The sequence below is a fragment of the Vulpes lagopus genome, chromosome 4, assembly GCF_018345385.1.
Source record: "Vulpes lagopus strain Blue_001 chromosome 4, ASM1834538v1, whole genome shotgun sequence".
Lineage (NCBI taxonomy): Eukaryota > Metazoa > Chordata > Mammalia > Carnivora > Canidae > Vulpes > Vulpes lagopus.
The window spans coordinates 85265009-85288249 of NC_054827.1; the positions used below are offsets into that span (position 1 = coordinate 85265009).

The following is a 23241-nucleotide window of genomic DNA, read 5'->3' on the forward strand; positions in this document are numbered from 1 at the left end:
CAAAGGAGGAAAGAACATACAATGGGAAAAAGATGGTATCTTCAACAATGTTGGGAAAACTGGACAACTACATGCAAAAGAATGAAACTAGACCACTTTCTTACATCATACCCAAAAATAAACTCAAAATGGTTTAAAGACCTAAATGTGAGACATGAAACCATAAAAATCCTAAAAGAGAGCACAGTCATTAGTTTCTCTGACATCAGCCATAGCAAAATTTTTCTAGATATGTCTCCTGAAGCAAGGGAAACAAAAGTAAAAATAAACTATTGGGACTACATCAAAATAAAAAGCTACTGCATAGTGATGGAAACAACCAGCAAAGCTAAAAGGCAACCTACTGAATGAGAGAAGCTATATGCAGCAAATGACATATCTGATAAAGGGTTAGTATCTAAAATATATAAAGAACTTACAAAACTCAACACCCCCCCCCCAAAAAAAATCATCCAATCAGAAACTGGGCAAAGGACATGAACAAATATTTTTCCAGAGGAGACATGTAGATGGCCAACAGACACATGAAAAGATGCTCAACATCACTGATCAAAATTACAATGAGATATCACTTCACACCTGTCAGAATGGCTAAAATTATCAACACAAGAAACAACAGGTGTTTGTTAGAGTGTGGAGAAATGGGCACCCTCTGGCACTGTTGGTGGGAATGCAGACTGGTACAGCCACTCTGGAAAACAATATGGAGTTTCCTCAGAAAGTTAAAAATAGAACTATTCTATGATTCAGCAATTGCACTACTAGGTACTTACCCAAAGAATACAAAAAAAAAAAAAAACTAATTCAAAGGGATACATGCACCCAGATGTTAATAACAGCTTTATTTACAAAAGCCAAATTATGGAAGTAGCCCAAGTGACCATCAACTGATGAACAGATGAGGAAGACGTGGCATGCACATACAATGGACATTTTAACAATATTTGCTCTTCCAACCCATGAGTTGGAATGTCTTTCCATTTCTTGTGTCATCTTCAATTTCTTTAATCACTGTTGCTTTATAGTTTTTAGTACTGATCTTTCACCTCTTTGATTAAGCTTATTCCTAGATATTTTATCATTTTTGGTGCAAATGTAAACACAGTTGTTTTCTTAATTTCTCTTTCTGTGGCTTCATTATTAGTGTATAGAATGCAACATATTTTTGTTCATTGAACTTTACTGAACTCATTTTATCAGTTCTAGTAGTTATTTGATGGAGTCTTTTGAGTTTTCTATAAATAGTATGATGTCATATGAAAATAGTGAAAAACTTACTTTTTTCTTACACATCTGGATCCCTTTTGCTTCTTTTTATTGTCTGATTGGTGTGGCTAGGATGGAGTACTATGTTGAATAAAAGTGAGGAGAATGGACATCCTTGTCTTGTTCCTGACCTTAGGGGAAAAGCTCTCAGTGTTTCCCCACTGAGTATGGCATTAGCTGTAGTTTTTCATATATGGCCTTTATTATGTTGAGGTATGTTCCCTCTACAACTACTTTGTTGAGGGTTTTTGTCATGAATGGATGTTGTACTTTGTCAAATGCTTTTTCTGCATCTACTGAAATAATCATATAGTTCTTCTTTTCCTTTCTCTTATTGATGTGATGTATCAGGTTGATTGATTTGTGAATATTGAACCATTCTTGCATCCCAGGAATAAATCCCACTTAATCGTGGTAAATGATTTTTTTGATGTACTATTGGATTTGCCTTGCTAGTATTTTGTTGATGATTTTTGCATCTAGGTTCATCAGAAATATTAGCCTATAGTTCTCTTTTTTTTTTGTGGTGTCTTTATCTGGCTTTGGTATCAGGGTAATACTGATAGACTATCACATCTGATATGAGGTAATACTCATAGAATTCCTCTTCTATTTTCTAGAATAGTTTGAGGAGAATGTATTAACTCTTCTTTAAATGTTTGGTAGAATTCACCTGTGAAGCCATCTGGTCCTGGACTTTTTTTGTTTATTGGGAGTTTTTGGATTACTAGCTCAATTTAATTCCTGGTAATCAGTCTGTTCAAATTTTCTACTTCTTCCTGCTTCAGTTTTGGGAGATCTTATGTTTTTAGGAATTTCTTCCAGATTGTCCAATTTGTTGGCATATAATTTTTCAAAATATTTTCTTATAATTGTATTTCTGTGGTGTTAGTTGTTACTTCTCCTTCAGCAGAGCAAACTAATGATAAACACAATGACCTGGTGACTCTCCTGAGAATTATGCAAGTGATAAAGCCAATCCAAAAAAGCTACAGACTATATAATTCCATTTATAAAACATTTTTGAAATGACACAATTTTAGAAATTAAGAACAGAGAACAGATTAGCATTCTGGGTGGGTGGAGGCAGGTGGGTTATTATTACAAGAGAGCAACATAAGGAATCCTTGTGGGGATGGAACTGTTCTGTATCTTGACTCTCCTGGCAGATACATGAACCTACAGGTGATGACATTGTATAGGACCAAGTACACACACACACACCCACAGAGAAACAAGCAAAACTGGGAAATCCAATTAAGATTAATGGATTGTATCAAAGCCAAGATCCTGGTTGTGATATTACACCATAGTTTCACAAGATATTACCTCTGAGGGAAATCGGGTAAAAGTACATGGGATCTTTTTGATTACTTATTACTGCATGTGAATCTACAGTTAACTAAAATATTTCTATTAAAAAATGAAAAGGAAAGATAGCGAGGCAATTTGAGTCTTGTTAAAAATGAATTAGAATGTCTAAGACTTCAGGTGCTAACAATATAGATGGCAGAGGGATCAGGTTAATAAAGACAGGCTAATGTCTGGGATTTGCTTTACACAGGAGAGGGGTCAGTGGATGGAGGTATGGAAGGGGCATGATTGGCCATGGAATGGTAGCTGTTGGGGTTGCTTAATGAGTCCACTGGTATTCATTATTATAACATTCTGTCTACTTTTGTTAATATTTTAAATTCTCCCAAAAAATATTTAATAAAGGTTTCTGATACCATGTTGCAGTATAAGGAACCTTAGAACTTTAACAGTGAAAGGGACTTATTAAATCATTTCATTTGGTCCAACACTCACCTTGAAACAAACAACAAAGCCCAGAAAGATGGGTAATGTCACCTCTAGTTAGAGGCACAGGGAGGCCTGTAACCCACGTGGAGACACTGAAACATTGTTCTTTGTACTATAGTATGCCACTTTTTCATTATTACCATACTTAATTTGGACTGATGTTCTGGGCAACATAAGATTAACAGTGACATTTTGAGTAAGTCTGTTAATATTTTTTCCTTTTATCATGTTTTTAAAAAAGGATTTGGGTATATTTAATTAGGTTTAAGAGTTACTAGAAAAATAAGTCAAATGTACCTTTATTTTCCTCAAAATGTTGCTATTTCATTAAATCAGAAGATACCTGTGTTTACAAAATTACATTCATCAAGGAACAAAAAGATTAAGTGGTTCACATTAATTATAGAAACCTTGATTTTATTGAATTCAATTAACAATAAGTTGACAGTGATCTCTCATTTAGAAAATCTGATATGAATTAAGCTTTACAACTAAATCCCATTAAATAGGGATCATGCTGAAGACACTTCATAGATATTTTATTGAAATCAAACCCAAATAGTGTGTGGGACTTAGGAAATGAGATCCATATCTCTATTTAGCCTACAGGGAAAAGTAATTGAAGAAAGAAAAACTTTTCTTCTCTCACTAAAAATCTCTATTACTATTACTGAGCAAATCTAAGTAACAAGCTTTATTCATAATGTCCCCTTGAGGAAAAAAAGAGTCTATTTGTTTATCTTCTACCAGCCAGGACTTTAATTCAAACTTAACATTAATGGGCCAGAATCATAGCCAGGAAGCCAAAGCATGACAGGGGCGCAGCACTGCTTCAGAGGCAATCTGCAGCCGTGTCCATCAGTGGACACATAAGCCATCTAATAACAATAGGAAAATGGGCTATGTAACAAACTTCATTTGATTTTCTTGAGCCAACAGCTTTTACTCTCTTCATACGTGATAAAGACTGAGGGCGCCAGGGTGGCTCAGTCAGTTAAGCCGCTAGGGTCACGTCATGATCTTCGGTCCTGGGATCAAGCCCCACACTGGGTGCCACGTTCAGTGGGAAGTCTGTTTATTCCTCTGCCCCTCCCCCTGCTCATGCTCTCTCTGTCTCAAATAAATAAAATCTTTTAAAAAAAGAGAGACTGATAAAGCTTTTTGACAAATCAATGAAAAATCAATTCCTTAAAAAAGAATTTTAATTACTAAAACTTATAAAGTGAATTAAATATAAAAATAACCTAAGTGGGACTCTAAGCAAAAGCAGACCTTTTTTGGTTCCACATGTTTTATGGTGGGGTGTTTTCATTATCTTGGCTCCTAGAATGAATTTTTTCATGATCTCTGTGGCTTTTGAGTAAATGAGTCACACGAGCCTTTCTGAGTGATGCCATTCTTTCAGCAATTGTAAATGTAGTATCTAGTACATAAAACAGGGTTCAACACAAGGCAGACGTGTGTCTCACAGTCCTCAGGTGCCATTGAAACAACAAAGGGTGGTCACCAAGATGACCCCAAGGACAGCATCTCAGTGATGCTCCTCCTGGGATAATGTTTCCAGGAATATTATCACTACTATTCCTGATAGAAAGGAAAGAAAAAGAAAGAGAAAGAGAAAGAGAAAGAGAAAGAGAAAGAGAAAGAGAAAGAGAAAGAGAAAGAGAAAGAGAAAGAGAAAGAGAAAGAAAAGAAAAGAAAAGAAAAGAAAAGAAAAGAAAAGAAAAGAAACACCCATGATTCTTTGCTCTCCCAGCTTCCTCAGAAGGGAGAGAATTAGCATCAGCATGGCCAGTGTGGGTTCCCACTGAGAAAAAGAATCTGTCTCCTGTGCGGGATTAAATCCTCCTCTGCAGCCTGGCATGCTCAAGGGCAAGACAGGAGGGAGGCGACACAGAAACCAGCCAAAGCACATCTGGCAGTTTTCTGAATGTTTACAGCTGGCTCCCTTGTGCTTCTTAGGCCCTGTTTCCTTTAGAATGGTGCAGGAGATAGCAGGGCAGCTTCTAGAGTCGGACACCTAGCAAATCAGATGAGTACAGGCGGACTGTGGAAGAGGCTGCCTCTTAGATTCCATGCCAGACAACACAGCTCCCCTGGTGGGAGGGAACAGTAATAATGCTTAATAGCACCTATCACATGCCAGTGACAATTAGCCCTTCCGTGAGAACAATATACAAAAAGGGTTGTTTTCTGAGGAAAAAATCAGAAGCGGTCAGAAGGACTTTTTAAAAGAAAATTTTGGTTCTTGTCATCTACTTTTTAGGATTCCTGAGCAGCTAAAAGCAAAAGAGTTAGCAGGATAAGGAATTTTAAAATCTGACATTCCTTGGGGAAATCATGACTAGCTGGAGAAAGACGAATAGAATTTTACCTGGTATTCTGAGCTTCAGAATCAGTCAAATGTGATTCTGTTCGGAATTCCCCTTTGCTTGTTATATAAGAAAAACCAGCATCAGTTTACATTTTTTCAATGTTTTTTTCCACTCTGCAAAGACCATCAGAGGGGCGAGGGCAGGGGGACAGGTAGGGAATATTAAACATTTGTATTCTTGGGCTCCATCCCCAAACTTCTGCTTTTGAACTCAATACTTCTGGGATGGTACTTAAGCATCTGCCTTGTTTACAATGTTCCAGATGATGCTAATGCAAGTGGGCAGCAAGCCATTCTAGAAAGACTTGCTTCACATATACATGAAAGGTCCGCTTGAAGATGCTTTACTTTTTAGTCTATGGGATTGTAGTGTCAAGAAAGCCTTGGTGTTGGGCTATGCATTAACCAGCGTTGCCTTGAGTGGCTACTCATTGATGTCTTCAGGAGAATCGCTATCTCAGTGGGAACCCATGCACCTCTGTTAACCTAAGACATCATCAGCTCATCACCTCCACTCAAGGGACAGAGACCCTGGCTTTTTCCCTTATGTCCTCCTACTCCCCCCTCCAAATCCTTTATTTTCTCTTTTTCCTTTGAATTGATTAATTCTCGCTAAAGTATCAATGGCCATTAATGGCTTTGTATGGTACTCCTGTTACATTCAGTTATAGATCTGTAGCTAAAAGTCCTAATCAAAAGCAATCTTTACTAGTAGAATTTGGGGTGCCAAAATGAAGTAAGTTTTGCACTATGCATGTAACCATTAATGTGAAAGACTTGCCTTATAAGCCATTCTGTTTTAAAATCAGAGCCAGAAAATCCTTCCCTGTGCTACAGGGTAAATCAGTTTCCAATAGATTTATCCTCACAGAGAATTAGAAACAAGAGTCATCTTTTATATAATATCCTCACAAAATTATGAACCAGTGTATTGTCTTCAGATTTCTCTTTCCCACATTAAACAATCCCAGTTCTTCTCATTTTTCTTATATCTCTAATTCCAGAAGTCTCAAACGTTTTCTTAAAGATCCAGAGAGTAAATAATTTAGGCTTTTTGGAACATAGGTCTCTGCCATTGTAGCAAATAACTAGCCATTAGCAGCAGCATGTAAACAAAAGGACCATACACAGTGAAACTTTATTTACAAAAACAAGGTATGGCCCATAGACCCCAGTTTGCACACCCTTACAAATCCTATCTCATGGCTTTCTTTAATTTGACCGTGTTGTACTTATATAAGTAGACAGCAGACCTTATCAAAGAAGCTTTATCTCCATTTGGTGAACTTTCTCCCTTTTCTATTTTTTTTTTTCTATCTTAGAATGTTACATTGGATTTCCTGTGGGGATAAATTCTGAGCCTTAAAAGAATGATGCTAATTGAATCCAGTAGGCTGAAGTTTGGCTGAAGTCATTTATGAAAGCAGAGATAGCGCTACCCTAATTTAAACAAGTGAGACTTTTAAATGTCTTGATGAATAAACTGCAAATTCCTTCAGCATATGAATAAACTTCTATACTCAACTCCAGAAATGGGTAAATTTCACTGCCAAAGAATGAAAATGATAAGGTCTTGATAAACAGGCCAAAAGGCAAGCACTGCACTACTTGGAGAGGGTTGTGCACCCTACACATGGGGGGGCCCTCGCACCGCATGCATGAGAAACAGCATATGGAGGAATGAGCAGAGAACTGGTCTCAAGGACCTTCGAGTAAGCCAGCAGCTAACCTCTACTTCCTCAGGACTGTGACAGTTAAGTGGATGCAAATATGGCTTCATTTGTTTGCTTGTTGACTTTTTTACCAGGAGAATCCCTTAAAGAGTTCTACAGGTACCTACCATATGTCAGGCACTGTACTTGTGCCAGGACAAGTCGTGGTGTGACTTTGATTTTTTTTTTTATTAAAAAAAAATTTTAGAATTTATTTATTAAAGAAAGAACAAGAACGAGAGAGAGCGAGCACATGAGCAAGGAGGGGAGGGGCAGAGAAAGAGGGAGAGACGGAATCCCAAGCAGACTCTGCACAGAGCGCAAGCACGAAGCCCAATGTGGGGCTCAATCTCACGACCCTGAGATCGTGACCTGAACCAAAATCCAAAGTCTCACACTTAACTGACAGAGCCACCCAGGCACCTCCATAATGTTACTTTTAAATAATACTCTTTCAGCATCAATGAGAGCACAATAAAAGTCCTCCTCTTTCTACTGGGGTGTGAGAATACACTCAAAATCTCAGATAAAAACAGCCAGATATTATAGAAACATAGCATAATCAAGTGTGGAAAAGGGCATGGAATTTGGAGTTAAACCTAGATTCGGTTCCTGGCTCTGCCTCTCACTGGATAGATAGATCACTTAATTCCTCTGAGTCTCAAGCTCCCTACTTGTTAAATGAAGTCACTTTTCTCCCACTTTTCCCTTGTTTGAAGTATATTAAACAAGATAGAGTGTAAAACTATCTGACAGATAGTAGATGTACAGATTAATTTATTCATTCATTCATCATCAAATGTTATAGAGTATCTTCTGTGTTCTAGACCAAGGGTCAGCAAACATTTTCTTAAAGAGCCAGATAGTAAATATTTTCAGCTTTGTGCGCCACATGTCTCTGTCAAAACCACTCGACTCTGCCATCGTAGCACAAAGGCAGCCTAGACAATATGTAAATTGAGCGTGGCTTTGTTCCAATAAAACGTTATTTATGGACACTAAAATTTAAATTTCATATAATTTTAATGTGTCATGAAACACCACTCTTTTCATTCTTTTTCAACCATATAAAAATGTAAAAACCATTCTTAGCTTGTGAACTGTATAAAAATAGGCAAACAGGCATTAGTTTGACAACCCTTGTTCCAGACACTGTCCTAGGATCTGGGAACAGAGGGCCGAACAACAGACACTGTGCCCTAAAGGGAAGAAATATGTTAAACAATCACACAAATAACAATGAAATTATCATCATAATAAGCGCTACTAGAGAAAATGTGCAGTCCCCAGAGTGCATATAATTTTACACATCTATAAATTCAGTGTGTGGGATTCTAACCTTTTTTGTTTCAAGCTCTTTGAAGTATAAGCCAATTTATGTAGTGCAGACCTCTTAAATATCCCAATCACTGTTTCCCAAGGTTTATTTTTAGTTCAATGACCATACCATCCAACCAGATGGATTTTTGGGAGCAGTTTTTTCATCCGCATTCACCAGACTCCTCATCATCTAGAATATGTCACCTCTGTAACCTCTAACAATCCAAGCTTCTTTCTCACAAGCTCTTCTTGCAGCCCACTAAAGGATCACCTTGCACACTTCATTCCGTTCACTAGTGTCCTCCTGCCCTCAGCAACGGCTTCTGATTGACAATGTCCTGTACAATTCCTTCTCAGCTTTGCACATACTCACATACATGCGCATACGTGTGCACAATGTGTGTGAACAGAGCATTACACATTCATTCTCTAGCAATTACTAAGCAGCTATTATGTGCTGGGCATGGTGCTGCCACTGGAGAGAGGCTGGTGAACAAAATAGACATGGCCTGTGCTCTCAAAAGAGCTTATAACCAGAGGGATTATACTTATTTCATTAAAGTGCTGCCAATGCTCTAAGAATGTAAGAGAGCCCCTGGGCCCTTCTCTGGTCTAGGGTCAGAGAAAGGCTGCCTCTGCCACGGTACACACACAGCCTAAGATGCGAGTGCCTCGAGGGCAGGGCTTATGCCTGTCTTATTCACTCAGGTATCCAAGGCATCCTGAACCGTACCAGGCAAATAACAGACATACGATCAATACCTGTTAAATGAAATAAATGAATGGAATGAGTGTAAACTTTCTGTTGCCATTTCCATTCCAAAAATCAGAGGGCGGTACATTTTTTTTTAATTGTGACTCCAGAAATCAAAAAATGTAAGTAAGCACTCATCTTTAAACTGTGCATATTTACCTTCTGATCAATTATGAACATGTATTTCCATATACATTATGTACATCATAAAACTACAATTGAACAACTTAAAAGACAAATTTGAAGAACTGTTTTTCTATTAGCTGTTTTAGTTAGGTGATAATCTGAGCACTGGTAGGAGGAGCTTCCCACCTGCTCTTTGCTCTGAGCACCAAAGAACCTTCACTGGCACCCTGTTCTCACCTCTTCTTTGGGCTTCTTGCCCATTTTGCACTCAGCTTTCTGGGCCGGTGGCTATGGCTAAATAAAGTCGTAGAGTTGATTTTAACGTACGCGTTGAAAAAGCACCAAAATGGTCACACATGTAAATAGCATGCAAATGAGCACACTGCTGCCTGCCTTTCACTGGGCTCCCAGCTCCTGAGCCAGTGAGGCCCGGCAACCAGCCTGATCACAGTTCAGGACAATCAGACAGCCACATACCAAATGCCCAGCTCTTGCCTGCCCAGCAGTCCTGCCTCTCTCCCCAGCACCGGGGGCATAGCCTTAACTCAAGACTGACTCTGAAGGGCCTTTCTCTTCATGAAGAATCTTGTTCTAATCTGCATATGAACAAAGAGCCCTGGTTTCCAAAGTATGATCAACACAATAAATAAAATGTTACAGAAAAATATAGTCATTTTATTAATGGTGCAGATACCTTCTTGCCAGTAATATTTTGATAAGAACAATCTGATATGCTCCAAGACCACCCAGTGGATGCCTGAAACCACAGATAGTACTTGAATCCTATACACTCTATAGAGTTTTCTCCTATACATACATACTTATGATAAAGCTTAACTTACAAATTAGGCACAGTTAAAGCTTAACAATAATAACTAATAATAAAATTGAATAAATATAACAATATACTATAATAAAGTTTATATGAACATGGAGTCCCTGTCTTAAAGTATCATATTTTACTGTACTCCTGTGATGACAGGAGATGATAAAAGCCCTATGTGATGAGATGAAGTGAGGTAATGACTTAGGCACTGTGACATAGGATTAGGCTACTACTGACCATTGGTTGATGGAAACCAGACAAAGCAAACAGCAAACAAGGGCAGCTACTGTATATCACTGGCTGTGTTTAGTAAACCATGACACTGGCATTTCAATCTCCTTCTCCAGTTATATATAAGAGGTTTGTCTTCATGTTCTGGATGCTTTTCAATGAGTTGCTAATCAACATAGAGAGCTTCATACTATCGGCAGGTACAACACAGAGACAGGTTGAGAGTTATCCTTAACAACAGTAAATAAAAATCTTATCTGAAGTAGTCTTAGTTTCAAATTTGGACAGCTAATTTTTTGAAGGATCTGATTATATATCTTTACACATTGCCATTTTTTTGTGCATTAGGGTTTCTTTGCAGGAATCTGTAAAGCCCCCAGTCTGACCAGTAGTAACTGGGTTAACTGAAATTGGATGGTATCATCCTGGTAAGTCTAGGTCACAAAAAACTGAAGTGTGTGACAAAGATCTGAAGGAGTGAAGGCACCACTATCAGCTCCTTCCTATCGTCTGGCTCCCCTTGTGCCTTTCGATGCCTTGAGTAACATGTGACCCCTGGTCCTCTGACACATGAACTGTGTGAAGATTCAGCATGAGGCCATGCTTACATATTAGCAAAGCATCATTAAAAAAATAAATAAGTAAAAGTAAATATAAATAGTAGTTCAAATGTTATTTCTTATATTTCAGTGAACTGTTTCTGCAAACTCACTGGGGTGCACATATCCACTTAAAAAACTCTATGCCAGTCATTCAGACCATTGTTAAACAAAACATAAAGAAGGCATAATTTATCCTTGTCATCCTCTACATTGTTATTCATGGCTTTGTTTTCCTCTTTTGGCACAAAGCTTCCAAACTCCTCCCTTCTGATATGATCTCCAGAGCAAAAAAAAAAAAAAAAAAACAAAACCTGATAAATTTACCAACAGTAAATGTTACAAGCTAGGCATTTTAATCCAACAAAGAGTCTTTGCCTTTGAAGAGAAGTTTCCCTGAACAGGAAAATCTTAATGAAGCACCACTCACCATATAGTTTCTGTAACAGAGAACACAACATGGGGATCTGGGGGCAGTGTTGGCTTCTCTAGCACCCTTTAGAACACTCTGGATGACTGCCTAGTGTACTGAGAATGCCAGCCCCGTCAGCAACCATGCAAAGGGGCATGTGGGCATCACCAGTGTCCCACGATCCCTCTTTCAGGCAACAGAAACTGCTCCTAGAAGGAACTACAAACATTTGACTTCTAATTGCTGGATCCCCATGTCTCCCCGGTATCAAGCCTGTGCATTCAACCAATTTTTCTATTTGTAATGGCAATGATAAATCAACTTTCAACAGAAGTTTCCAAATCAGAAAATAAAAGAAGCTTAAACTGGTAATACTGAATTAATGCATTTTCCTGGTTACTTATAATGGTAAAGTATTATTTGCATAGTGGGAAAAATGCAAATTTTATTAAAGTGCTGTTAGATAAGGCTTTTAGACTAACTTGCAGAACCCTAGAAAATTATACAGAGTGACTTGATTTGTCAATTCTAACCTCTTTGGAATCATTTGCCTGCACAGTTGCCACACTTGGAAGAAAAACCAAATCCAGAACTGACTTGTTTCCTAAATGAATTGGGAAGTTGTCGTTAAAAAGCATCTGCTACTTTATTGCATTCACGTAAAAGCATTCTTGTGCTGCTATAACGGACTATTGAGCAGATGTTTTAGAGCACTATACTCACAGCAATACGTGTATCATAAAAAAGATAAGGAGCTACAACGTAATTAATGATTTCAGTTCCATTATAAATGAATTTCACTTTTGTAAAAAAAATGGATTTAGACTTGTATCAAGAACTTCAACTTTTAATTCAAGCAATTGACTTGCAAGAAAGTGAACACAAAATCATTTACAGCAATAAATAACAAAGGTGAACCTCAGCCTTACAACCAACATGATGAAATCTGAGATTGCAAGGAAGGCTTCTCCACACCAAATCACCCTACCACCTCACCAGGCATCAGCCAGAGAATTAGCCATTAGATATCAACTTCGTTGTGCCTTAAACATCTTCAAGCCAGGAGAATATGCATCTAAAGGTGTGTGTGAACATCTACATATCAGTTATAAACTGGTAACCTGTTTCTCTTACTCCAGTAAGATCCCCCAACTCTAAGTAATGAAATTTAAAAACATGAAAAACAGTGTCCAAAAACTTCATGGAAGTCTGCAAGAACATTCTTCTTTAATCCAAAAAACCGGCTGTGTTTGGGGTCCATGTCTTAGAGTGACTTACTCCTCCCAGAGTAGAATTTGAGAGGAGGATTTGAATGCAAGCAATCTATTTGATGAATGATTTCAGGAGCACCAGTAAGAGTGAGGAATGAGGTAGGATGGGGGAAAAGCAATACAGGGTACATTAGTAAGCAGATTATACTGCAGGCACTGGGGGTTCATTCGCACTAGGAACATCTGACAAACTATGGAATACTTTCTACCCACCCAAAGGAGTTCCAGAAGTTGGGATGTGTATTCACCAACACTTAATCTGTTACAGATTGAGGACTGCTTTGGTGTGCTAACTGCTGGGATGGCAGGGCTGCCTCAGATTGGAGCAGAATATGCCCTTGTTGCCACAGAATGCCCTCAGAGTTACACGTGTGTGCAATACACACTGAGCACACAGGAACAGTAAATGGCATGGAGATATGGGCGAGGTTGATGACCACCACTGCCAATCTGGGCAAGAGCCCAACAACAAGTGTCCAATCTCTTTTCCATAATTCTCAAATTGAAAAAGCTCTACAATTTTTAAAAATATGTTTCTTCAGGATGTCTGGGTGGCTCAGCGGTTGAGTGCCTGCCTTCAGCCCAGGGTGTGATCCTGGAGTCCCAGGATCGAGTCCCACGTCAGGCTCCCTGCATGGAGTCTGCTTCTCCCTCTGCCTGTGTCTCTGCCCCTCTCTCTCTGTGTCTCTCATGAATAAATAAATAAAATATTTTTAAAAACTAAAGTATATTTCTTCATAAATTTGGCACCAAAACTCATTTGGTGGCAAATTCTTACCTGAGACTTATATTATTTATTCTATTTGTATGAATACTGCTTAAAGAAATATTAATATTGTTGCCATAAGACACTAGTGAGCATGTAACATAACACAGAATTTACTTTTAAAAAATTATATTACTTTACTAAAATCCCAAAAATCTGAATTCCAAAATACTTTGAGCTCAAGGCTTGTGGGAATATAGTTTTTGGTGCCTTCTACCTTTCTGTAGATTTGTCTTGAGCATTCACAAAGTAGTATAGATAGAAGCATGTTGACCTCCTCAAACAAAAGTCACTGAATGAATTTCTAATCAATTATCAGATTAAGAAATATAAAAGAGAGAAAAGGAAATGAAGAGGGAAAAAGCATAGGAAGAAGGAGGATAGAAGGAAAGAGAAAGACAATCATACTATGATAAAAACTCTAAAAGCAGTTGGGGCACTGAGTGGCCCAACTGGTAAAGTCCCCAACTCTTGATTTAGGCTCAGGTCATGGTCTCAGGATCATGAAATGGAGCCTTAGAATCGGGCTCTGTGCTCAGCTGGGAGACTGGGTTTCTCTCTCTCCCTCTCCCTCTGTCTTCCCCCCCATTCAAGCACTTTGTCTCTTTCATATTAAAATAAGTAAATAAGGCAAAAAGCAATCAAAAGTGAGAGCTAGACTAGAACTAAACAAAAGTGAACACAAACAAGTTTTGTGCTGCTATTCTCCAATTATACTATTGCCAAAATATAGTCCCCAAAACTCTGATATAAAAAGATAAAGGAGAGAAAAAACAGAAATTATGCACATAGAGGAAATATATAAGAACTGCTTGAGGAAATTCATAATAGGCAGTTATCAAGATTTAAAAGGGGATCATAACCCACATACCCAGAAGGAATAACTCACCCCTCTCATCTGTAACCACCACTGCAGTCATCAGCTGAAACTTTGCCTAACCCATGTCTGTGCAAGAATAGTCTCCCTTCACCATGAGAACACAAGCTTCCTCCTTATTAAATTTTGGCTCTGTCCTCAAATATCTTCACTGATTATCAGTCTAATGCTTGATAAAAACCCCTTAACAATGAGATTTTGCAATTATTTTGTTTTTATGTACAAGCCTCTGTGACCTGGGCTTATTATGGAATGGCAGCTATAGTTCTTAGTAATGCTTTTCAGCTATATGAGTATTTTTATTCACCAGGATTCTTGGAGGCCTCTCTTTACCATAGTCCATCATGTTGAATAGCCTTAAAATCTCCATTTCAAATACTTAAACTCTGCATCTTCAAAAACTACCCCAGGAACATGAAAACCCAACTCAAAAGTAAAGATTTTAACGTATGAATATCAATAAAGATCTCAGTATTTTTAAATAGGTGATCTAAATGAAAAAGTCCATGTAAAACATCAAGGACATTACTTAGCATGTAAGAAAATAATAATGTTAGACTATTGTTGTTATTATTGGCTGGGTGGTAGAGTAATAGGTGCTTTGCTTTAAGAAGAATAATCCAGGGGCACCTGGGTGGCATAGTCAGTTAAGTACCCTACTCGGTTTCAGCTCAGGTTGTGATGTCAGGGTTGTGAGCTAAACCCTGAAGCAGGTTCCATCATCTATGTGGACTCTACTTGAATTTCTCTCTTCTCCCTCTCCCTCTGCTCCTCCCCCCAACACACACACACACACACACACACACACACACACTCTCTCTCTCTCTCTCTCTCTCTCTTTCTCTGTCTCTAAAATAAATAAATCTTTAAAAGAAGAAGAAGAGTCTGGAAATGAGTAGAAGAATGGATAGGAACTTAGAGAAGACATGGTAAGATAAGTTAGAAGCCTATTTAAATAGAATGATCCTCAAGAAAGGTCATAAGAGATTAAAAAAAAAAATAGTTGGGGGAGGCACCTGGGTGGCTCACTCAATCAAACATCAGACCTTGGTTTAGGCTCAGGTTATGACATCAGGGTCATGGGATTGAGCTTCATGTTGGGCTTCACACTCAGCCAGGGGTCTGCTTGGGATTCTCCCTCACTCCCTCTACCTCTGCCCCACACCCCACCCCCACTCACACACAGCATCTTTCTCTCTCTCTCTCTCTCTCTCTCTCTCTCTCTCAAATAAATAAATAAATAAATAAATAAATAAATAAATCTTTTTTAAAATAGTTGGCAACCATATTTGGAAAGATGGAACAAATGAGAAAGATGTTCCAAGAGAGCAGTATTTACTTGTATAAGCAAATTACTGTTGGATATAAGGGGCCAAAAACAAGTCTATTCATTTAACACCAAGGTTTTAAGCCTGGATAACTGGGAAGATGATGGTGTCATTAATAAAAAAGGGGACATTAGCAGCAAGTACTATTTTGGAAATGCTGATTTAAAAGATCTGGATCCTATGAGCCACCGAATTTACAGGCAAAATTCTAAAGAGAGATGGGGACTGCAGGAATGGCTTTAATAATAGTTACCACTGGGCAGCCCAGGTGGCTCATCAGTTTAGTGCCGCCTTCAGCCCAGGGCGTGATCCTGGAGACCCAGGATCGAGTCCCACGTCAGGCTCCCTGCATGGAGCCTGCTTCTCCCTCTGCCTGTGTCTCTGCCTCTCTCTCTCTCTCTGTGTCTCTCATGAATAAAGAAATAAAATCTTTAAAAATAAAAATAAAAAAATAATAGTTACCAGAATTTTAGTATGAACTAGATATATATATATTACATGTGTTATATGTATACTATGAACTATTCATGCCAATGTGATAGGCAACTTTATGCAATAGGTATTTTTATTTTATCCAAACTGAGTCCTAAAACTCTTGGCTATACAATAAGATCAATTAGTAGGAGTAAACAATTTTAAAGCTTGGATATATTTTTATTTTGACTCATCAGCATAAAAACAATAGCTGGGATGATTGTAGTAGATAAAATTTCTAATGGAAAAAAAAAATGATGAGACCAAGGAAAAATCTTGAAGAACACCATCTGTCAGAGAGAAAAGGGATGCTAGCAATAAGAATAATTTTACAAAAAAGAAAAAGAGATAAAAGTGACATGGAGGTTATAGAAGGAAAACCTTCCAGCAGATTATGGTCAACAACCTTGGATGTTAAAGAAAAATAGAAGATAGTCTGAAGAGGCAATTTGAACTGATGTTTCAGCTGTCACTGCTGTCTTTTAAGAGTAATTTCAAAAGCATACTGGGAGAAAATGCAGAGCTGTAAGGAGAGGTATGAACTTGTGGTGAGGAACTATAAGTAGCAATAATAGATAATTCTTATAAGAAGTTACACTTAAAAAACCCAGAAAGATAACATTTAGGTAGCTTGAGGGGATACTAATATCAAGTAAGAACTTTAAAATGTATACATGCAAATCTGGGTTTATCTGTAGGCTAAATGGAATAAGTCAGTGAACAAGGAGAAACTTAGGATGCTAAAACAGCTGCAAATTTGGGGATGGAACCAAAAGATATCTCAGTAGTAAAGTAAGGAGTAAGTGTCTAACAGATCAACCCTCCTACAAATAACAGATATATATATTCTAGGTGGAAAAACCTATGTTAGGGTCTTGGAGACTTAACAAAAGTAGACAGATTTTGGATAGGAGTCAATATCTGGAGCAAGTGACTTGTTTTTTACAGGTTTGTTTATATGTTTCCTGGAAGCAGCATCAGTGGCAGTGGTGGTGGCAAAAGAGCTGAAGGAGCAATTAGCTAAATTTAGCAATTAGCTAAAACTTCTGCCACTTTTCTGACTAGAGACACAGTGAGAAAGAGCCTGGAGCAACCACTGCTGGTGGAGAATAAAGAGGATGTCTCAGAAAAAAAGGAAGTTAGAGTAGGAGAACCACAAATTCTATGTTTAAACTTAGCCTAAGTCTCTGGCCGACTCCTGAATCATGCATATATAGAACAAACTGAAAAATAGTGTACAATTAAAATTTAAAGAACTGAACAGATATCTAAAGCACTACCCACCACACACATGACAGTTTACAATTTGAATCTGACCAAATCAACTGAATGCTGAAAGGAAAACATCAACACTCTTTGAAAGAATGTAGCAAAATCCAGAGCCTTCAAAACATGATAGCTACAATTTCCAAGATCAACTCCAGAATTTTTCAACATAAGATGAATAGGGGATATGTGACTCAATCTGCTGAGAAAAAAAATGACCCAGATGTTGGAAATAACAAATAAGGACTTTAAAGTAGCAACTATAAGTATACTCAGTAAGGTAAAGGAAAATATGCTCAAATTGATTAAAAATATGCAACATTTCAGGGAACATAGGAAATGCAAAAAAGAAACAAATGGAAATTTTAAATTTTTATGATTTTAAAATTAAAAATCAAAATTAAAAAAATCTGTGATAAAAATTCAATGTATGTGACTAATAGCAAAGGGAAGATAAACAGAGGCAAAATTTACCAAACTCTAGAGTAGATGAATTGAAATCAACTAATCTAAAGAAGGAAAACAATAAAAAAAAGATTATCTAGGACTTCTAAAACATTTTTAAGCATCAGTCATATAAAAATGGAGTACAAGTAATCAGTTAAGAGAGAGAATTGTGCAGAAAAATAATATTTGAAGAAATAGTATTTCTTGTGACAGAATTGCTCTCAAGTTTGGTGAGGGAAATAAATTTACTAACTCAAGTTTAGAAAACCACAATATAGGGGCACCTGGGCAGTTCTGTTGGTTAAGTGTCTGACTCTTGGTTTCAGCCCAGGTCATGATCTCTGGGTGGTGAGATGCTGTGTTGGAATCCATGCTCAGCCCAAAGTCTGCATGGGATCTTTTCCCCTCCCTTTTCCTCCCCTTTCATGAATGTTCTCTCAATTTCTCTCTCTCTCTCTCAAATAAATAAATAAATAAATAAAATCTTTTAAAAAAGAGAAGACTACAATCTAATTAATTCAAATAAATCCAACATAAGCACATAACTAAACTGATGAAAACCAGTAACAAAGAGAAAATATTAAAAGAAGGCAGAGAAAGCAACACATTACACAGGAAAGCCAGATTACAATTACTATGTATTTCTATCAGACACAATGAGAGCCAAAAGGTAACAGGACAGTAGTTTTAAAGAAACCTAGTCTGGTGAAAATATCCTTCAAGAATATGGATGAAATAAAGATATTTTCTGATAAAGAAATACTAAGGCAATTTATTATCACTAGACCTACACTACAGAAATGACAAAGAAGTTCTTCAAGGTGAAGGGAAATGATACCATAGGAAAATTCAGATTTTGAAGAATGAGTGAAAAGCACTGGAAAAGGTCAATATTTCAGCCAATATTAAAGACCACAATTTTATCTTAAATTTAAAAATAATATATGTATTGGGACACACATTCCAGTTGGTGGAATGTGTGGCTCTTGATCCTGGGGTTGTGAGTTTGAGCCCCACACTGGGTGTAGAGATTACTTTAAAAAAATCTGAAGAAAAAAATAATACACATGAGAATTTAAAGAAAAACACTATTACAGTGTCATGTGGAGGTTATAATATATGTACGTATAATATATAGGACAACGATAATATAAAAGATGGTGAAGGATGTGGTAAATTAATGTATATGACTGCAAGGTTTACATATTTTATGTAAAGCAGTATAACATTAACTTTAAAAGGTTACAAAAAGTTAAGGATGTATACTGTACATAATCATTCATAAAATAATGCAGAGGGATAGCCAAAAAGTCAATAGATAAAATGAGATTCTAAAAATTCATCCAAAAGAAGGCAAGAAAGAGGAAACAAATGAACAACAAAAAAAGGGGGGGGACAAAAAATTATATATTTCATCAGTCATATTCTTACATTAAATATTAATGCACTAAACACTTCAATTAAAAAGTAGCAATTATCAGAATGGATTTTAAGAAAACAGTGTAGTCTTTGTCTACAAGAGAAAACTATGTACATTGAAAAAGATAGATCATGTGGGCAATAAACATTAAGTCTGATGTAGATACATGGTATACATAATATATCTACATATATGTATATGTATATGTAGATATATTAACTCTGATAAAAAAGACTAATATAAAGAGTATCACTGAAGATAAACAGGGACAGTTCATAATGAGTCAAGTTTTCAGATATCAGTCATAAATGTATATGTATCTAATGACACAGCCTAAAATTGACAGAATTAAAAGAAGATATAGAGAAACAATTATAGAAACTTTAGCTCCTCTTTCTCAGCAATTGATAGAAAAACTAAACAAAAATTTAGATACAACATCAAGGATTATTTGACTTACATTTATAGAATAGTGTACCTCCAGAAATGCAAAATATTGATTTTTTTTTTTAGAGTGGGGAGGGGGCAGAAGGAGAAGAAGAGAGAAAATTCCAAGCAGGTTCTACACCCCGTGCAGAGCCTGACATGGGCTCAATCTCACAACCCTGAGATCTTGACCTGAGCCTCAATCAAAGCCAGCCAGCCACTCAACAGACTGAGCTACCTAGGTGCCACTATTTTTAAGTACACACAATACATTAACCATAATAGACCATATGCTTGGCCAGTCTCAATAAATACAGAAAGACTGAAATCATACAGAGTATCTCTGACCACAATAAGATTAAGTTAGAAACCATTGAAAATAAGATACTTAGGAAAACTCTATATATTTTCAAATTAAACAACAGATTTTTAAATAATCCCTGGGTCAAATTAAAACACCAGAAATGTTACTATACAATATCTCATACTTAAAGATAATAAAAAAAAAAAACAAAATAACATTTGTGGGATGCAGCTAAACTAGTGCTTAGAGGAAAAATAGTAGCTTTAAATACTAATATTAAAAAAGAAGAAATGTCTAAAATTAGTGACCTAAGTTTCAACCATTAGAAGAGCAAACTGAACCCCAAGCAAATAAAGGGAAGGACATGACAAAGATCAGGGCAAGATCAACAAAATGGAAAATAGACAAACCAGAGAAAAAATAAGCCAAAAATAGATTCTTTGAAAAAAGTCAATAAAATTGATATGTTTCTAGTGAGACTGATCAGGAAAGACAACAAAAACCACCAAAACCAGAAATGAAAAAGGGATTATCACTAAAGATTCTACAGATATTACAAGAATACTAAGAAAATGTTATGTATGTCAAAAATTTTAGATATGTCCAAAAAATTAGATAAAATGGATAAGATCCATGTAAAGAAACAATTATCAAAGCTCATTTTAAAATAATAATAACATTCTGAATAACTCTACATCTTTAGACAAACTGGTTATAGTTTAAAATCTTCTCACAAAAGAAACTGCAGAACTGTCTGTATTTTTTTAAATAGGTATACTGTGTGTAAATCACACCCCAAGAATTTTGGATTATAAAAATATATATAAGAATGATCCTTAAGACAGAAGAGACTACCCTAAGGAAAAGAAAGAAATTCCTGGCCTTAGGCATAAGTTTAATATACTCATTATTATTTTCCTTTTTTGTTTTTCTTTTTTGGTTTCAAGTGAGCTACATTTGCTGGAACCTCTGGGCATTTTGCCAAACCTAGCTTTTTTTTTTTTTTTCATCTGTTCAGTATTTTGGGGGTATATTGTGACCGATATTTTTAAATGAAAATTTAGCATTACCTTCTCATTTTTATGCCCCCTTAAAACTTGAATTATGACTGAAACTAAAAGAAGGCATTAGGAAAGAAGTATTTTCTGCACAGTCCACATATATTTTAAGTAAAGGGCACATCAAAATTGAACCCTCAAAAGCAATTTTCTTAATTAGCTTAATTAGTAATGATTATGCTGAAATCAAGTTTATCAGTACAAGAAACCCTTTAAAGCGTAATAGGCTTCAATAACAAAAAAAATTTAACTACAGGTTATTAATTCCTATACCCTACCCCAATTTCAATCCTCATTAAGTGGCTTCAAATTTCGTTCTTACCAAAATAAACCCCAAAATTCAAATAGTAACATCCTCATTGACAATATTTTCTACAAATATACAAAAAATTTGTCTGCTGGATATACTAAAAAGCATCCATGAACATAAGGGGAATAAAACAAGTGGTAGATAGTTTATTTTTAAATCAACCATTTCCTTTCATTTTAACAAATGGTTTGGGTTTGGATTAAGTTCTACAAGCTCCACCTCCAGCTTCTAGTTCTAAAAAGCAGTCTCCATAAATAAAGCAAAAATGTCCAAAGGAAACTCAGACTAATTCACAGCTTTGCAAAGGGCCCACTCTATTCTTTAGGTTTATCTGTGAGCAAACAAATTAGAAAATGTGTGAAGAGGGCATTGGTATTCCAGGTTACTCAGTGGCTCCTCTGGCAGGGACACAGAACTGAAGCAATCTATGACCCCTTCAGGAGTTTCCATGACCTCCCTTCAAGTTGCAATTCCTTTTACCAAGCTGAAGAACTAACTACCATAGAACTGGAGACATGACCTTTTCAGGATAAGGGCTCTGGGATGGTATAACCCTTACTCCTAGGTCCATGTTAGGGTTATTGAACCCTATTTTGTTGAATGCAATTTTATCAGATATTGTGAAGACTTGTGAACATAGTTCATAAGACTTTCAAATAAATTCAGGGCAATAAATATGGATCTTCCTACTGGAAATATTATAAGTTTTATTTTTATTTTTTTGAAATATAACTTTTTAAACCTAAATGGGCAACTAACACTCTTACTCTCCAGCATGGTTCAGGCCACTTGACCTCCAAACCATCTTACTGATCCTTGTCTTAAATCTTGGCTGAGTATAATAATTCCTTTGTGCCAAGTACTTAGTTTTCTTTCTTTCTTTCTTTCTTTCTTTCTTTCTTTCTTTCTTTCTTTCTTTCTTTCTTCTTCCTTCCTTCCTTCCTTCCTTCCTTCCTTCCTTTTTGTTAAAGATTTTATTTACTTATTCATGAGAGACACAGAGAGAGAGGCAGAGACACAGGCAGAGGGAGAAGCAGGCTCCATGGAGGGAACCCGATGTAGGACTCGATCCCGGGTCTCCAGGATCACACCCTGGGCTGCAGGCGGCACTAAACCGCTGCGCCACCGGGGCTGCCCAGTACTTAGTTTTCTACTCAGCCATGGGAGATAAAAATGTTACCTAGAAAGGAGAGGATACTATCAACAAAGAGTGAAATTTATTAAAGAAAGGGGTAGGGCTAATAAAAACAAAACAAACAGAAAAAGTGAAAGCAAGTATTCTTTCTCATCTCTTATCCACCACCAAAATCAATCTCTATCAAGAAACCCATGGTAAGGTGATTAGATGACTTCCCCTTAATGGAGTCATTTCCCTCATATTCAAGATTTGCCTAAATTGAAAACACAAATGCTCTTTCTACAATTTTTCTACACTTGACTAAGTCCTAAATATGTATGCAGTCCATCTATTTTGTGACTTTTCCCTCATGCTTCAGAGCCTTTCCTACAGGCTCTGAAATCTCCTGCTTAACTAATCATTCCATAATATCTATGCCATTACCAAAGATGTTTCTAAAACGGGGCCAAAAAACATCAGAGGATCCAACTTGACTACCAATGATCAAGGTTAGTTTCTACAACATAAAACAACTGATGAGGAATCACTAGGCTCTAGATTTTGTATAAATTGAAAGAAGTCAGACATTTTTGAAACATGATGTAATTTCTAAGTCTTGTCAACAATCAATCTTTCAACCTAAACTTACTAATCATCTAGTGGGTGCACAGTACAATAATGATGGGGTCTATTTACAAGGAAATTTGTCATACTACAGGAGTAGCAGCCCACCCAATTTATGAATTCTGAGTTA

At 36.7% G+C, this 23241-nt stretch overlaps 1 protein-coding gene across 3 annotated transcripts in view; it reads right to left on the reverse strand.

Annotated features, from left to right (window-relative positions):
* Positions 1-23241, reverse strand: part of ATG10 (autophagy related 10) — a 215337-nt gene that overhangs the window by 78337 nt on the left and 113759 nt on the right. The window lies entirely within an intron of this gene.